This window comes from Rhineura floridana, chromosome 13 (genome assembly GCF_030035675.1).
Source record: "Rhineura floridana isolate rRhiFlo1 chromosome 13, rRhiFlo1.hap2, whole genome shotgun sequence".
In the NCBI taxonomy this organism is placed as follows: domain Eukaryota; kingdom Metazoa; phylum Chordata; class Lepidosauria; order Squamata; family Rhineuridae; genus Rhineura; species Rhineura floridana.
The window spans coordinates 3286833-3304524 of NC_084492.1; positions in this window are offsets into that span (position 1 = coordinate 3286833).

Consider the following 17692-nt stretch of genomic DNA (forward strand, 5'->3'; position numbering starts at 1 on the left):
CATGTGTACATTTTGCTACATCTAAAAATTGGATCTTCAAGCTTCCACTTCTATGCTACATGTCATTTTGCCGTCTTTACACTTGCATTGTTATGGTCCACACCCTTTGTTGCACCTCCCTGGCTTGGATGGGGATTGAATGGATGGTCTTAGAGACAGATTAGGGATGCTGCTGGAGTAACTGCCACCCAGCTGCCTAACTGAGCAGGCAGAGGTAGTCTCAAGCATGGTGTTGGAGGAAGCCTGGATAATAATTCAGGGTGACTTCAACAGCCATGCTGAGCTGCCTTTGGATTGGATTGGGATTTCATGGCCTCCATGGCAACCATGGGACTGTCACAGGTTGTCATTGGCCCACTGCTCAGAGCAAGGGATACTCTTGACTTGGACTTGGTTTCAAGTGGGGACAGGGTGGTCTCTGTGACTCCACTGTCATGATCAAACCACTTCCCGGGTAAGTATGGACTCAACAGTGATCCCCCTCTGCAAAGGTGGGGGGCTGATTAAGAGACGTGGACCCTGATGGAGTCCTGAATGTTTTGGGGGACTTTTCCATTGGATTGAGCAGGTGGTCATGTTGAGGCGCTTGTCTGGTTGTGGAATGGTAAGACTGCAGTGGACACTATCACTCCTGAGCAGCCAGCTGGTGGTGTGGAGCCTGCAATGGAATTCTAGGGAGGTACGTGCAATGAAACAGGCTGGCTGTAGCTCTCACTCCGAGGCCAGCCTAGCACTGGTTAGAGTGCATAATTGCACCTACCATGGGCATCAGAGAAGCCTTACTTCATGACCTCTGTTGCATTCTCGTCCAGCAGAGCTTTTCCGGGTCATCCGGAATCTGGTCACACCTGCTGGTGGGAACTAGAGGCAACAGAGGCCTGTTGTGGTCACTGACTTGGCCCATCATTTTGAGGATAAAGTCATTTGATTCCACAGCAGTTTAGGTGCTATTGTTATGATTACAGTTCCAGCTGAAGTGTTCAATGCTGCATCATCTGACTTTGTGGAATCAGTTTCAGTTTATGAGGATTGATGAGATAGACAGGGTGCTTGCAGAGATGTGTCCAACTATGTGCCCTTTCGATCCCTGTCCATCGTGGCTGGTGAAAATGAGCCAGGGAGGGTTGATCGTGGGTCCAGGGAGTGGTGGATTCTTGAGATCCTTGAGCTGGTGGTGCCTGCTGCCTTAAAGGAGGTGTTAGTGTAGCCACTACACAACAAGTCAGCCTTGGACCCAATGGATTGTAACAATGCCTGGATACAGATACTTCCTTCATGAGGAAGGACTGTGACGGAACAACTGCAAACATTCCTGGATAAGGCTGATTTTCTGGATCCATGCCAGTCTGGCTTCAGGCTGTTTTGCAGCAAATCATCCTTAATGTCATGCTCAGCCCAAACCTGATACCTGACCCTGAGTCATCAGAGAACAAGACACCCCACAGGTCAGGAACCTTGAGCAGTATAGTATGCCAGCTGTGGCTTGGTCCTGGACAATGCTATTTTAGGCTGCATTAACCAAAGTACAGCTTCCAAATCATGTGAAGTAATAGTTCCTCTCTATTTGGCACTGCTTAGGCCTCATATTGAGTACTGCGTCGATCTAAAACCAGGAGCCAAGATGGCGCTCTGCGAGACACCTCTGCGGTCTGCTGCTGAACATTAAGCTCTTCTTATCACTCTGACTTGCTTCGACTCTGGTGGAATTAGGTGTATTTTGTCTCTGACACCTCGACTGCGACTGGGTCTGATGAAAGTAATCAGATCTGGATGCCTTCCTCCCTGGTGAGCTGTTTTCGTTCAATGTGTCCTTGAAACTCTTGCAAGCTGTCCCCCACGCCCAGCGTCTGTAAGCCAAGAGCTTTACTCAGGCCGATAATTTGTCAAACCTAATGATATTGAGTTGTATCTCTGAATTTCCAACGGCTGTAAACTACGTGCTAGTCGGCTGCCATGGTTCTCACTCGGCAAACTAGCAAGATAATAGGGGGACTTTTACTCCCTGCTCTAACCCCACCAAAGAATGGAGGGAAAGAAAAGAAAAGTAAGAAACAAACCAAAATCCCCTCATACTTTTCTTTTAAAGCAGGATGCTCGGGAGCAGAAGAGGATGGGGGAGGATGCTCCCAGATAATGAATGTGACGAAGGCCCCAATGCCCCCCCAGGAACCCTTCTGCCTTGACTGGTCAGTGGATTATACCAAGGGGGGTGCATGCCACTCAGAGGGGCTTTCGTGGGGACCTAATTTAGCATTTGAACTTGCTGCAGCTGGGGCTTTGAGCCCCCCTCTTACGAAGTCCTCCAGCTCTCCAACTCCCTCGTCCGATTTGCCTTCTCCCTGCAAAAATCAAGACTTTCCTCTATTATTATTATTATTATTATTATCATTATTATTATTATTATTATTATTATTATTATTATTATCTGTATTTATACCCCGCCCTTTTTCCAAACTGGAACTCAAGGTGGCTTCCAGATAAAAACAAGTACACATCATTAAGAACCTATAAAAATATAAAACATATAAACATATAAAATCAGCATTAAAACAGGATTAAACTATTAAGATGTTAAAACTAATTACTCTTAAAATACTGCAACCCAGTTTAGGAGCATACAGGCAAAACAATAACATACAGCATCCTCTTCAGTCACTACCCTTAAAACCTTCAGTTCCAAAGGCCTGCCGGAAGAAAAAAGTCTTTAGCTGTCGGCGGAAAGACTGCACAGAGGAGGCCATTCTTGCCTCGCTAGGGAGGGAGTTCCAGAGCCTAGGGGCAGCCACCGAAAAGGCCCTATCTCGTGTCCCCACCAGTCGCACTTGTGAAGGTGTTGGGATCGTGAGAAGGGTCTCTCCTGAAGATCTCAGGGCCCGGGCAGGTTCATATAGGGAGATATGGTCTGACAGATAGCCTGGACCTAAGCCGTATAGGGCTTTATAGGTCATAACCAGCACTTTGAATTGTGTCCGGAAACAGACTGGCAGCCAGTGGAGCTGTTGCAGCAGGGGAGTTGTATGGTCCCTGTAACCAGCCCCAGTTAACATTCTGGCTGCAGCTCGTTGCACCAGCTAAAGTTTCTGAACAGTCTTCAAAGGCAGCCCCACGTAGAGCGTGTTACAGTAGTCTAAGCGGGATGTAACTAAGGCATGTGTCACCATAGCCAGATCAGACGACTCTAGAAACTGACTGCTCCTTATCTATTGGAAAAATCCAGCTATGTCCCTCAGATAAGGCCCCCATATCTTCTTTTCAACCTGACAAGACACTGGACCCTGATAAGACACTGGATTCTACTCTCCAACTACTTCCACCTGAGACTCCATATAAGACTCCGGCGTTGATGAGCCACACACCTCCTGATTTTGCCAAATTAGAGACCCCCTGGATTTTACTTTCTAGAGAGCTGGATTCGATTTAGAAATTTTTATCCAAATGTTATGATCTATTGGTGGTGATAGTTGAACTTCATAAATTCCACCCTATTGTAAAGAACTCTGGATACATGGCAGGACTTAACGTTCAAAAAAACCTCTCTGAGGAAGATGCTCCCCTGCCTAGCATCCCTAAGAAACCAGTAAAGCAAACCATTTCTAAGCCAAAACAGAAAGTGCGCTCTATAGCAAAGTGAAAAAATATTAAACTGCGAGGCCTTAAGGCTAAGAGGGTAAAACATCAAAAAGGTATAAATTTTAAAAACTGTTTAACTTATTGGAACCTCTCCAACCAATTAAGACCTCTAAAACTCTGAAAAAGAAACCTCACTGCCATCCCACTGAGCCTAATTTAAAATATAATGATTCTCATCTGGCTTTTGATATTCCCTCTCCCTCAATTTTGAAAACTGACACTCCCTTGTCTAACATGCCTCCCAAAATTGCAAATCCTGCTCCTAAGCTGACCATTTCTAATAAACAAGCCCATTGGCAATATACCTCAGAATCTGATGCCCCTTTTCAAGAAGTTTCGAGATATTCTCCGCTTCCCATAGACCAACAAAAGTGGAAATTATTGCTTAATAGCCAAAAGTTAGCTTTCCTAAATTTCCCTAAACCTAAAGGCTGGCTCTCTTTCTACCAATGCAAGACCCACTTCTTGAAGGTGGTAACTACGATTGTGCCCCAATGCGATAGGATTGATGATGTTTCTGATATTGTATATTCCTTTCAGGATTCATGGCTCCGTATTCATAGATGAGAACGAGAACTAAATCGGATCATCTCCTCAGACTGACAAATTCCGATTTGTATAACCTCCCCTGCTGCTCTTCTATCCGAACATCATGCTGCCCCTTTGAGGGTTGCTCAAGGGAAGGAAGCTAGTTCAAATGATTCACTTAAAATCCTTTCTTGGAACATTGCCGGCTGGGCCTCAAAAAAATCCTCTCCAGTTTTTTTGGACTTTCTTGGCAATTATGACGTGGTCTGTCTCCAAGAAACATGGTCTAACAATAACATTCAATTGCATGGCTTCTCTTCATTCGATCTACTAGCTGTGCCCCCAAAAGAAAGAGGCAGACCTAAAGCAGGTTTATCGATCTTGATCTCTACTTCGCTTCGGTCAAATTTCACAGCTCTGGGCACATACGCCAATATTGCCCTGGCAGGTTTACTGCAACTTTCATCTATATCCTTCCTGCTGGCCAATATCTATGTTCCTCCTGCAGTCTCCAAGAGGACTACAGAATTGACTTGGGACAAGCTTGAAAGATTTATATTGGACTTGATGTCTTCCCATCCCAGGGCACATCTCATTATTCTTGGCTACTTCAACGCAAGAATTGGCGCCAATACTAAAGCTCTTCTCTCTTCTCCCCTGTGGGGTGAGATTGACCCAGTAAATTACATCCCTTGCTATGAAAGGACCTCTAAAGATCCAAAGATAAACTTTGCTGGGATATGTCTACTGCAATTGGTCTCCCGTTTAAATCTGGTGATTCTGAACGGCCATCCAAAGTTAGATAATAGCGATGAATTTACGTATGCGTCCACCCAAGGCAGCAGTGTGATTGATTATATCTTACTCTCATACCCTCTTTTTTTACAGACTTTAAACTTTGCTATAGTTGATAAACTTGAAAGTGATCACTTTCCTTTGAATTTCACATTGACCCTCGAGGCCTATACCCATTTGACTTCTTACCCGCAATATGGAGATGGAGATCCCAGATCTAGCTGTAAGAGGTCCCATTGGACCATTGAGTCTTCCAATAAGGTTGCCCGATTCCTCGCCTCTTCCCGAGGTATGCTTCTTAGATCTAAAATCACAAATGTTCGCTTGGAGATTGTCACTGATGCCTCTGACGTTCTAGATGCCTACTCTTGCCTATCCACTGCTTTATACGAACTCTTAAGACCTAAGTCGCACCTTTGCAGTTCTTTTTCTATCTCCCACCCCTCTTATTGGTTTGATAGGAACTGCCTTGAGGCTAAGAAACAACTGAGAATGATCTATAATCTCTATCGGAATAATAATGCCCAGGTATTACCATCTGAATACTTTGCTATTAAAAAGAAATATAAGCAATTAATTTCTACTAAAAAGAAAATAGCAGCCCAAAATCAATGGAAGGCCTTGATAGGGGCCTTCCTAAATAAGAACTCAAAACTTTTCTGGGCTTTAGTAAGAGATGCCTTAGGCTCATCAAATCCCTCCCAATGCAATATTCCACCTATAACTTGGGAACGTCATTTTGTTGAGCTGTTCTCGGACAATGAGAGCCGATCGCCTGATCCTCTATCTTGCATGGATCTCTCTCCTCTTCCTACCTGGCCTTTAGTAACGCCAACGGAAATAGCGGCATTGATGAGTAACTTAAAACCTGGCAAGGCGCCGGGTATTGATGCCTTACCAGCTGAACTGCTAAAGTCCCATATTGACTGGTGGGCCCCTCTACTGGCCAATCTGTTTTCCCATATTAACCATACCGGGCAATTTCCTACATTTTGGATGGAGGCAGTTATCATTCCAGTCTTTAAGAAGGGCGATAGGGGTGACCCCACTGATTACAGGCCCATCAGTCTTTTGTCAATCGTGGGCAAAATCTATGCTAGCTTCCTCAATGCCAAGCTGCTCTCCTGGATCGAGGAAGAAAACATTCTGGGCCGAGAGCAAGCAGGTTTTAGAAAGGGAAAATCCCCCTTGGACCATTGTCTAATATTATTTCACCTAGCAGAGAAATATACCTCTTCCCACGGCAATGGGCTTGCAGTTGCCTTTATGGACCTTAAAGCGGCCTTTGACTCGGTCTCAAGAACTAAGCTATGGTCCAAGCTATCTCGGTCCACAATTGACAAGAGACTACTTTTTCTTATAAAACGCCTATATCAATGCACTACCCTTCGTGTTCGATGTGGAGCGAATGGCAGCCTGACCAGTTCCATCCTAGCCTCCAAGGGGTCCGTCAGGGCTGTGTTCTAGCCCCTACCTTATTTAACCTCTTTCTTAATGACTTGAAACATTGCTGTTCTTCTCCAAATTTCCACTCCCCTAAACTGGCTGGATCTGATTGTCCCCTCCTTCTATATGCAGATGATGCTGTTTTAATGTCCCTATCGAATGTGGGGTTAAAACGCCTTTTAAGCACCTTTATGAACTATTGTTCTGAGAACTCATTAACTATCAATTTAAACAAGTCTACGATTCTAGTTTTTTCTCATCGATGGTCTGTTCATCCATGGAAGATTAAGGGTCAGACAATCGAACAAGTCAAGCAGTTTAGATATTTGGGGGTGTTATTCCAGTCAACTCTTTCTTGGTCCTCTCACACTTGCTCTGTGATCCAATCTGCTCTCAATTCAGTTAAGGCAATAATCCATTTTTTCTTTACTAAGGGCGGGCAATACGTACCTGCCGCAATTCAAATGTTTAAACTCAAAACTCTTTCCCAACTTCTCTATGGGGTCCCATTATGGGCCCCGAGCATTAACGCGAAGGTTGAATCTGTTCTTTCTTCTTTCCTCAGAACAATCTTTGGCATGCCTCGCTGTGCATCCGCTGCAGGCCTCCATTTGGAGGCTGGGCTTTGCTCAATTGAATGCACCGCTTGGCTACTAGCCTTTAGATTCTGGCTTAAAGTGGCCTATGCCAATCCTGACATGGGCTACTTACATCTACTATGGAAAGACTCATATATTAGCTCATGGTCAAAGAGTTTCCAGGACAAACTAAAGCTGCTTGGCCTTTCAATAGCCTTAGTGTCCTCACTAGACTCCAGTTCAGCAAATTGCATTATTGTGCAACGTATTAATGATATTGATGCTCAATATTCCAGATCTAGGGCTCGCAATACTTGCTCCCCTATGTTTTTTGATCTCCAATTCTCATTTCCTGCCCATGCATCCTATTTGATAAATCTATCTATTCCGAAATATCGTATACTCTTTTCAAGAGCGAGATTCAACTGTTTCCCCCCCGTGATTTTAGACGGCCGTTTTAAAGGCATTCCCTATGCAAATCGCATCTGCCCATGCTCAAACTCTGAAGTCAAATAATTGGTTCACACTTTTCTTTTTTGCAACCTTTATCATGCTGAACAGCTTAGATTTATTTCTCCCATAATTAATCGCTTTCCTGGAAGATCAAATAACTGGTATGTCCAACTCCTCTTATCTGATGCTGATAAGCTATGGACAGAAATGGTTACCAAATTCTTAAACTTAATCCAGTTAAGACGAAAGAATTCTTCCTTTTAAACTGTGTTTTTATAGGATTATACTGTTATATTAATATACTATGCTTTTATTTTTTATGTATTCTGTTGAATTTTTTGTACGACAGGTCTGTGACCGTATAATAAAATTCATTCAGCAAGTACTGCGTCCTGTTCTGGACGCCACACTTTAAGAACGATGCAGAGAAACTGGAACAGGTTCAGGGGATGGCAATGAGGATGATCAGGGGTTGGAAACAAAGTCCTGTGAGAAGAAACTGAAAGAACTGGGCATGTTTAGGCTTGAAAAGAGAAGATTGAGGGGAGATATGATAGCACTCTCCTAGTACTTGAAAGGTTGTCACACACAGGAGGGCCGGGATCTCTTCTCGATCATCCCAGAGTGCAGGACACGGAATAATGGGCTCAAGTTACAAGAAGCCAGATTTTGACTGAACACCAGAAAAAAATTCCTGTTAAAGCAGTACGACAGAAGAACAATGGACAATGGAATTACTTGGGGGGTGTTTCTCCAACACTGAAGGCCTTCAAGAAACTGCTGGACAGCCACCTGTCAAGTATGTTTCAAGATGGATTCCTGCATTGAGCATGGGGTTGGGCTCGATGGCCTTGTAGGCCCCTTCCAACTCTACTGTTCTATGATTCTACAATAGCTGGCCACAGTGATCCATGAACTGGTAACCTCAAGATACTGATTACTGTAACATGCTTTATGTGGGGTTGCCCTTGTATCTGGTCTGGAAGTTTCAACTAGTGCAGAATGCAACAGCCAGACTGCTCACAGAAGCAGGTTACTGGCAACAGAGAACTGTACTGGTTGTTGATTTGCTACTGAGCCAGGTGCAAAGGTATTAATTCAGAAAGCAATTTCATGATCAACACAAAATCTTGATGACCAGGATGAACCTTCACATCACCCTGACTCTGCATTGCAGTGTGTACTAGAGGAATAATCTGATGTGTAGGCTGGTGTACAGGCATACTAGCAAAGACCATCCAGTTCAAATGAATCATCTAGAGTTTGGACTGTGGAAAATACAAATTTAGCTGGATAAGTTGTGAATTTCCATTAAAGTTGCCCCTGCCCTTTGTCACAAATATTGTGATTTGTGATCCAGCTTCAGAACCTTAAAAAAAATTATTTAGACAGTTCGTATACTGTTTAATCACAATTGCCTCTAAGCTGTGTGTTGCCAGGGCACCTCCTCCCCCCCTCTTTTCCCAGGTTTACAAGCATACACCCACCCACCCCAAATAGGACACCAAGCATTCATGCTGCAGTCTGCTCAGGTTGCCTCGCCTGCCTGCTCCATTTGGGTGGACACTTCCACTGCTGCGTGCTTGCCTGCTGCTGCTGCTGCCACCAACACCTGCTAGCAGCGTGGCATGATAGGCATGATACTGGTATGTCACTCTTGGCCTACATCCTACACTTGTAAGTGCATTAATATTGTTAATTCAATTCAAAATATAAACTGTAACCAAAAGCAATTAAGACAAGGTTGTATCTGCTTGTATCTACATGTCTAGCATGTTTGTAGATAACTAAAGTTATTATTTTAACTGGGTAACAGTTTTTTTACAGTATTTTAAGAGTTTATGAATTCTATGCTTGCCAGTAAAAAATTAGACTGTCCTCCAAATTACATTTTTGGTTTGAATATTTATATTCAAACCCCACACAGTTGTAGTGAGTTGCATCCCTGATGGGCAAGCAGGAGTGCACTGTGGAAGCAACTTGCTGATGAATTGAGACAGTTTCCTAGCAACCAAAGGGTTACCTGGGGAAAGGGCACTGAATGATCCAGTGAGAGACTTACTACTGTGGACAATGTCATCTCCATCAACCTTCCTTATGTGAGCAAGCCTGGGATGGACCAGGAGTCTCCCAAGAAATGTTGGGGCAATGGACAACCCTGTTAGCAGCACAGAGTCAGCGGGAAAGGGCTTGTCCTTTCATTTACAGTATCTGCATCGGCACAATTAACTCTGTTGGCCTCCAGCTCCAACAGATTATTCCTGAAGACGGAGACACCGTTGCTAACTGCTTTCAGAAGCATATAAACGCTCAGAATACTCTTTTTTTAAATGCATGTATGTCATCTTTGCCGGGAAAAGTGTGATTCTCTTGCTGTGGTCTGCTCAGCCCTTCCTGTTTGGGGGCAGATGTTTGGGGCAGGGACACAGATTGGTGGTTAGGACACCTGCTTTGCCTGCAGAAGGTCCCAGGCTCAATCCCTCGTGGCATCTCCAAGTAGTAGGGCTAGGAGAGATCCTGGCCTGAAATGCTGGAGAGCTGCTGCCAGTCAGTGTAGACAATGCTGCATTAGATGGACCACGAGGCTCTCAGTATAAGGCAGCTCCCTGTGTTCCTTGATCTTCATTCACCACTCACCGGAGGTGCCTTGAGTTGGGCAGCTTTCTTCTGGTGTTTAAAAGATCTCTGTCTCCTTCATCCAATTTGTATCAGGTAATCCCTTTCCCAGCTTCTAAGAGGCTTGCAGGACAGCCAAGGACTTTGTTCTAAGGAATAGCTACAGTCAATGACAGTTCATTGAGAAGCTTGCAGCTCTCCCTGCTCTCCCTACCTGCCCTCAAAAAACCACCCCCTGACATAAGAGCCTTGCTGTGGGTAAGTTTCATTTTCCATAGGCTGGATTTGAGTTGTTTCAAGTAGTTCATAAAAGATGCAAACCTGCTTAGTAACTAAAAGTTTCCAAGTTGAATCCCTGGAATCCCAAGATAGGGCTGGGGAAAAATCCTGCTTGAAATCTTGGAAAGACACAGTCAGCCAAGTGTCGACAATAAAATAGATGTACCCGTACTCTGATTTCGTATAAGGCAACTGCTCCTATTGCACTAGAGAGCAAGGACAGTATTTGCAATAAGGCTTGGTAGCCTACTGAGTGTGCTGTATGCTCAAAGTGTTTAATCACTGCAGGCTGACATTTGACCTGAAGCAATTGTTACTGAGACTGTTGATAAAATAAGAAGTGCTTTGTTTGGGAGACGAGACAGAGAGCTTGACTTCAGGCTTGATGGATGGAGCCCTGAGATACACCAACCCAAACTGCCCACCCCAACATACAGTGTATAATATTTGCACAGGATTCAGGCTGGGTTCTGACTAAACACAGGAAAAAAATACAACAGAGTATAGACAGGAGAGGAAGGGAAGGTGACTGGAGGTTGCCTGAGGATGTAATCTGCATAGAGCAGCCTTTGCCAAACTGGTACCCTCCAGCTGGTTTGGACTACAACTCCCATCAGGTTATTAGCATAGGAATAGTACAGAAGTGCCTGTACACACTCTGTATGGTACCTCTGTTTTGGAGAACACAGCTATTAATGTATCAGCACCTTTGAGTCGCCAACTTTTAATTTTGCAAATGGTTCAAGGTTAGAAAATGGGTCAGGGATCCCACAGGAAAGCCAGGCAAGCAAGCCTTATCACTGCTATTGCTACATCACATCTTTTCCTCTGCCACACAAACACCCTACAGCTGAAGCAGGCAGCCGTGGGGCTCAGTTCAATAGTTAATAGTTTATGTTGAATAGGTGCATTACATGGAAATAACCCTGCTGACCTGTCCTGCTATATAATATTTTTGTAAGACATCACACTGTGGTCATGTGTCAGCATTCTAACTGCAGGGATGTGGCAGTGGCAGCCGACGCTGGTGACTGAGCGGGGAAGGAGGGAGAGAGGGAAGGGAGGCGAGGCCAGCGAGAGGGCGAGGGCAAGTGGACAGCAGCAGGCAGCAGGAAGGGAGGAAGGAGGGCAAGCAGGCAGGTGGGCAGAGAGCAAGAGAATGAATAGTGTTTTGCTGTCGCCACTGAGTCTGAGCCAGTAACCAAGTGAGAGAGGAGGGCGGGGGCAGATAGGCAGGTGGGTGGGGAAGCAAGACCGAACAGACAGTGGGAGTGCCTGAGGCCAGCAATTGAATCAGGAGGGGGGCGAGGCCAGGCAGAGACCAGGAGAACAATTGGCTGGCAGCAACCTGGTGACCTGAGGCACAACAGCCCACAGCAGCTTTCCTGTGTGGTTCACCTGGGGGGAGGTACCTTGGTCCGGGGGAGGTGCCTTGGTGAGCTGTGGGAAGGGGATTAGGAAGATGCCATTGCAACCTGTGGGGTTAGCACATGAAGCATGCAGGGGTAGAGCCCCTAGTACTATAGAAATTCTGCAATGATTCGCTGATGAGTTGTTTTCCGACTGGCCTACATTGTAATAAATGAAAACAAAAATAAACTTGGTATAATAAAAACAAATAGTCATTTAAATATGAATGAAATATTAGAGGTTTGTTTCTATTGTTTATGCACATTCTGGCAACTTGTCGGGCAGAGTGTTTCTGGCCAGCTGGCAACCCTCCAATGCAAGGCAATCCAGTCCACACTGTTGTTATGTGCCTCCAAGTCAATTTGACTTATGGCAACCCTATGAATCAGCAACCTCCAACAGCATCTGTTGTAATTACAGATTTTGTAAGTTCAGGTCTGTGGCTTCCTTTATGGAATCAATCCATCTCTTGGCCTTCCTCTTTTTCTACTCCCTTCTCTTTTTCCCAGCATTATGGTCTTTTCTAGTGAATCCTGTCTTCTCATTATGTGACCAAAGTAAAATAACCTCAGTTTCACCATTTTAGCTTCTAGTGATAGTTCTGGTTTAATTTGTTTTAACACCCAATTATTTGTCTTTGGTATTATTTGTCATGGTATGCACAAAACTTTCCTCCAGCACCACATTTCAAATGAGTTGATTTTCCTCATCTTTTTTGATGTAAAATCCACTGATGTCTGGCCCAGCCTGTTACTGTTTCTTTTCCAGTATACATCGTCTTTCATCAAAACTGTTACAACTAGCTGACTGCCTTAACTCTAGCAAACCTTTAGGAGGAATGCTTTTCACATGAGCTTCCTTGTTAAAATATCTTGCTTTATGATTTTTCTCCAATGGGATATGTTCTTCTTGTGCAAATACAACTTTTTCTGTGAGGCCACAAGAATACTTTCCTTTTTTGCTATGGAACTGGGATTAAGTTTTCTTTCTCTTGTTTCTGATGGTTTAGTTATTCACATGGAGTTGGGAGTGGAGAATCTGTTTTTGTATTTGCAAGTCAGTTTTCTATTCTTTTACTGGGCTAACCTTCCTCCCATCGAAGCAAGATCTCTGTTACAAGGGAAGGCTTCAGTGCGGAGTGGCTGTTTCATCAGCCCGCCTCTGCCATGTTCCTGGGATTTAGCCAGCTGCTTTGAGTCCCCTGGGATACAAGGTCCTGAGACCCTAGAAAGAAGAGTCTTCATCCCCACCTCCTTTTCATGTGTAGAATCACAATCCTGCCCACCCCTGGTGTAGATGTTGCCCTATGATCTCCTCGGTGAGTTGTGGAGAGCCTTGCAGAACACCAGGTAGTACTCTTAGGTCTAGTTTGCAGGTTTCCAACTGGGACATCTGCTTGGCTCCTGGACTCCATCTAGTAGAAGTGAATCCCCCAACCACCACCATAGCCTTCAGGACAGTCCTCCTCTTTTGCAACACACTGACAATAGATTGCGTGTGAAGACTTTTAGTTCTAGTCCAAATAAAATACAAGATAAGCAATAAAGATATAATTAAAAGTAATGGAGCATCTAGCTCAGCACATTACATCCATTGCCCTGATGGTTTGTTTCCTTCTCTTGTAAAGCTACCAGAAGCAAGTTCTAGTGGTCCAGCAGAAAGCAAGAGTTGAGGAGGGAGAGCATATGTGTAAAAGTGCTGTTGACAGGGATTTGTATTACAAATTCATAGGGCTCCTCCAGGTGACCTGTTTATTACGCACTTATCCTGATCTGCTTACACAAAGCAGAATAAAGACTGGACATGAGCTTTGTTTACAATAGTACATGAGGACTAAAATTGGTACTGTGGGCTGAAAAAGGTTGGATGTGATTTTTTCCCTTTTTTTGCAAGATGTATCTATGGAGGCCCTGTCTATACCTGAGTAGCTGGAAAAGAGGTGTTGACCTTGCAGTTATCACTGTCATGTGTTTTTTATTATGCTGAATTTGGTGCCCGTTTTCTTTTAAAACCATTGCTGTGCGAATAGCAGAAGTGGGTGAATAAGGATACACAGACTCCAGGGGGCACAAGACGTTGAACCTCAAGAATGCTGCCATATGCCAGTCAAGCTCTTTGCCTCTGTGGATGTTTTCCCTAATCTACTTAAAGAGCATTAATGTATATTATTGCTTTCCTTTTGTCATATTTATTCCTCAGTGATGTACTCGTTATTTATCTTTATTGTATTTATTTTAAAAATAATACGGATGTGCTTTAAAATAATGCTGCAGTGAAAGGGTTGCATGACTGCAGAGCATCAGAGGGCTTCCCTTGGAATAGGATAGATGGTTCAAGGTGTAGGTGAAATCCTGTTCGGCAGCAGTGAAATCATGTTTGCAACAATCTGGGAGCTAGTAATTGTTTTCTTTAGTTTTATTTTTCATGTTGAAATAGTACAGAAAAGGAACTATAACATATTTCCCCTCCCTGGCAACCCTGTTTCGTTCTGTGAGGGAGCTATTACAGCGTTGAAGTCAAACATAAGAGTTCATCAAGCCAACCACAGTCTGGTAAAGTTTCTCCAGCAAAATGAATTCCCATAATTTTTTATACCATCGGTCCAGTGATAGTCCATCTATGTTTTTCCAGGACCGGGCAATCGAATGACTGGCAGCTATCAGCATAAATTGTATTAACTTTTATGCTTAAATCTGAGTTTTGGTTAATAAAAAGATCTAATAAAGCAAGTTCTTGTGTGAGTTGTATTGCTTGTCTAGTTATTTTGCTTACCTCTTTTTGTAACACCCTCCAAAATTCTGAACATTCTCACATTCCCAGCACATATGGCTGTAATATCCAAGAGCACCGCAACCTGTCCAGCACATCCAGTCTAGATGATGATCCTGAAATTTGTGCTATTTTAATTGGGGTCACATACTATCTATGTATGATTTTAACTTCTATTTCCCTTATTGAAATGGACACTGATGAATATGGAAACTTGTCACATATGGTATCCCAGTATTCTTCATCTATTTGTGTTTTCAGATCGTCCTCCCAGTATTTTTTTAGGGCTAAGTTGCCTCCCATATAACAAAAAGGAGTAAATTTTGGAGACTAAGCTTCTATCATTGCTTTCCATGTTCATTATCAATCTTGCATTCTCACATTCCCAGCACATATGGCTGTAACAGCCGAGAGTTAATTCCTGAGTTCCTTGTGTTTTTATATTGGGCTTATGTATAAATGAGCTGATACCAAAGTAACCAGGGGGATCCTTTTTACTGTATATTTCTCTTAGTGTCTCTGGGAAGTGGGTTAGGGCCATTGTAAAAATCTTTTAGTCTGAACATATTCAGCTCTATGAACACAGAATCATCTACTGGCCTATCTGATCTGTAGAAGTCAGGAAGTTTGCTTACTGGAGTCAATGGGGATAATCCAGATAAAAAGATTTCTTTTCTATGTTCCCAGACTTCAAAAGCTGATGACATCATTGATCTATGTTTTTACTAGGTTTTTTGGTTTCTTTTTTAATGTATGGGATGCCTTTGCTGGTTTTTTGATCAAGCAGATGTGCCTCAATTTGTGCACAGTGTTTTACGATTCAAACATGCATGAATGACACTCAGCTCTGTCTCTCCCTACCACCTGATTGCAGGGAGGGAGTGCTCATCCTAAACCGGTGCCTGGAGGCTGTGAAGGGCTGGATGTGGGCTAACAAACTGAAACTTAATCCAGACAAGACAGAACTACTGCTGGTCAAGGGAAAACTGCACCAGGGACAGGGTTGCAACTTGTTCTGGATGGGTTGCACTCCCTTGAAGGCACAGGTCCGCAGTTTGGGAGTCCTCCTGGATCCTGCCCTGCTGCTTGAATATCAGGTGGCTGTGGTAGCCAGGAGTGCTTTTGGCCAACTCAAATTGGTCTACCAGTTGCATCCATTCCTGGAGGCAGTTGACTTGGCCACAGTGATACATGCATTGGTGACATTGAGGCTTGATTACTGTAACACACTCTATGTGGGGCTGCCTTTGAAAACGGTTTGGAAATTACAGTTGGTTCAAAATGCAGCAGCCAGAATGTTAACTGGAGCATGGCGCAGGGAGCATATCACGCCTGTGCTTTATGGACTCCATTGGCTCCCAAATTGCTTCTGGGCACAATTCCAGAGCTTGGAAGATTACTTTTAAAAAGTAATAAATTACAGTTACAATTACTTGGCCCAAAAAAGTAGTAATTACCGTTACAGTCACAATTGCTCTGAAAGTAACTGATTACTTTACTTTTTCTCAAAAGTAATCACTACAATTACATTTCAGTTACTTTTTTTTAAAAACTCCTACAAGGTGCTGGCCTTGGCTGCTGCACATCTAAGAAGCCTAAAACAATATTAAAAATAAACACACACACACAGGGGGTAGTAGAATAAAAAAAATTATCTGTAAGATTAACATAACGGCATAACAGAATCTCACATCCCCCCAAGCAATGAAGATACCCCAACTCTTGAAATCAAATTTTACACTTGAAATGCTTTTATAATATGTTTCTGTTATGTCTCAAAAGAACAAGATGCTCAAAGAGCATGTCAGACAAGGAATGTCTTTTTACAGTCATTACGTTGCCACCAGTACTGAACAGGCGTTCTACTGCGGCGCTTGAAGGCATGCCTGTGTTGTGCTGCAAAAAACACCGCAGCACACGTGGAAAGCCATGGAGTGATGACACTTCCCTGCTGGGAGACCTCAGGTACCTCACCAGTTCCTCCTCAGCAGTGTCCACTGCTGACTTCTTGCCCTGGGGCAGAAAGTTAAAGAAGTCATCTTCTAAGTCATCTCCTTCCTGGTCTTTATCTGAAGACTGATCACTGTCCTCATTAAGTACACCCATCTTTATTTCAGCTTTCAACAAGGCTTCCATTGTGTATCTAAGAAAGAGAGAGGATATGTTAACACATATATGTTAGGAAACCATCATCTGCTCTTCATTTCCTGATGCTTGTCATGTCCCCTGGTTCAGGGTCCAGCCTGAGCCTGTGGATGATGACATGGAAGGTAGGAAGGTGACCAAGTCACCACACTCATGGGGCAGCACAGCAGACCCTTAAGGATTACCTGCAGCAACCCAAGGTTGTGATGAGGAGCCCCAGGAAGAAAAGGACCAGCCCCTGCCTACCACCTTAAGCCCTCTGATGCCTCCCTTGAGACAACATTTCCCTTGGAGTAATCCACCCAAAGGGCTTCCCTAATGTTCTTACTTGTTGGTATGGGTGGCGGCCTGACACGATTTCAGCCAATCTAGTTTGAAGCGAGGGTGTAGGCAGGCTGCCAGAAGAAGCCTCTTGTCCTCCCAGATAGCTTCAAACCGCTTTCTTAGGGTTTCGTGCACACCTCTCAGCAGCTGAAAACAGTATGTGTACCTCTCAGGTTTGTTTTCCAGTCCTTCTAACTTGCGGTCCAGATTGCAGAGCGTTGGTAGCAAATACCCCATGAACATGCCGTTCTCCCGTTGCAGGATATCTAGGGACTGGGCTAGTGGCTCCATAATCTCTGTGTATTCCTGTACCACTTCAATCTCAGCAGCTGTGATCCTGGACAAGGAGCAGCGGTCCATTATGGCATGCATTTTTAGTGGCACAGTTGACAGGAGCTCATGTAGTTGCTTCAACGCATCAAAGGTGGAATTCCACCTGGTCTTATTCGGTACCTTCAGATACACACCACATTGCGCACGGATATACTCAGCAATCTGTGCTGACTGGTTCTGCTTGGACCACAACTTGCTGCACTTTCCCATCAAGGAACGAAACTGTTTCTTGAAAGGACCAAGAAGACTACTTTTGGAGGAGTCAGAAAGCATGGTCTCTATGTCTTGTGTTGCCACAAGGTTGAGGGTGTGGCTAGCACATCTCTGGTGTGGTGGTAAAACAAAATCCTCTCCTGAGTCTGCAGCTTCTTCCTCTGCCTCAGGTC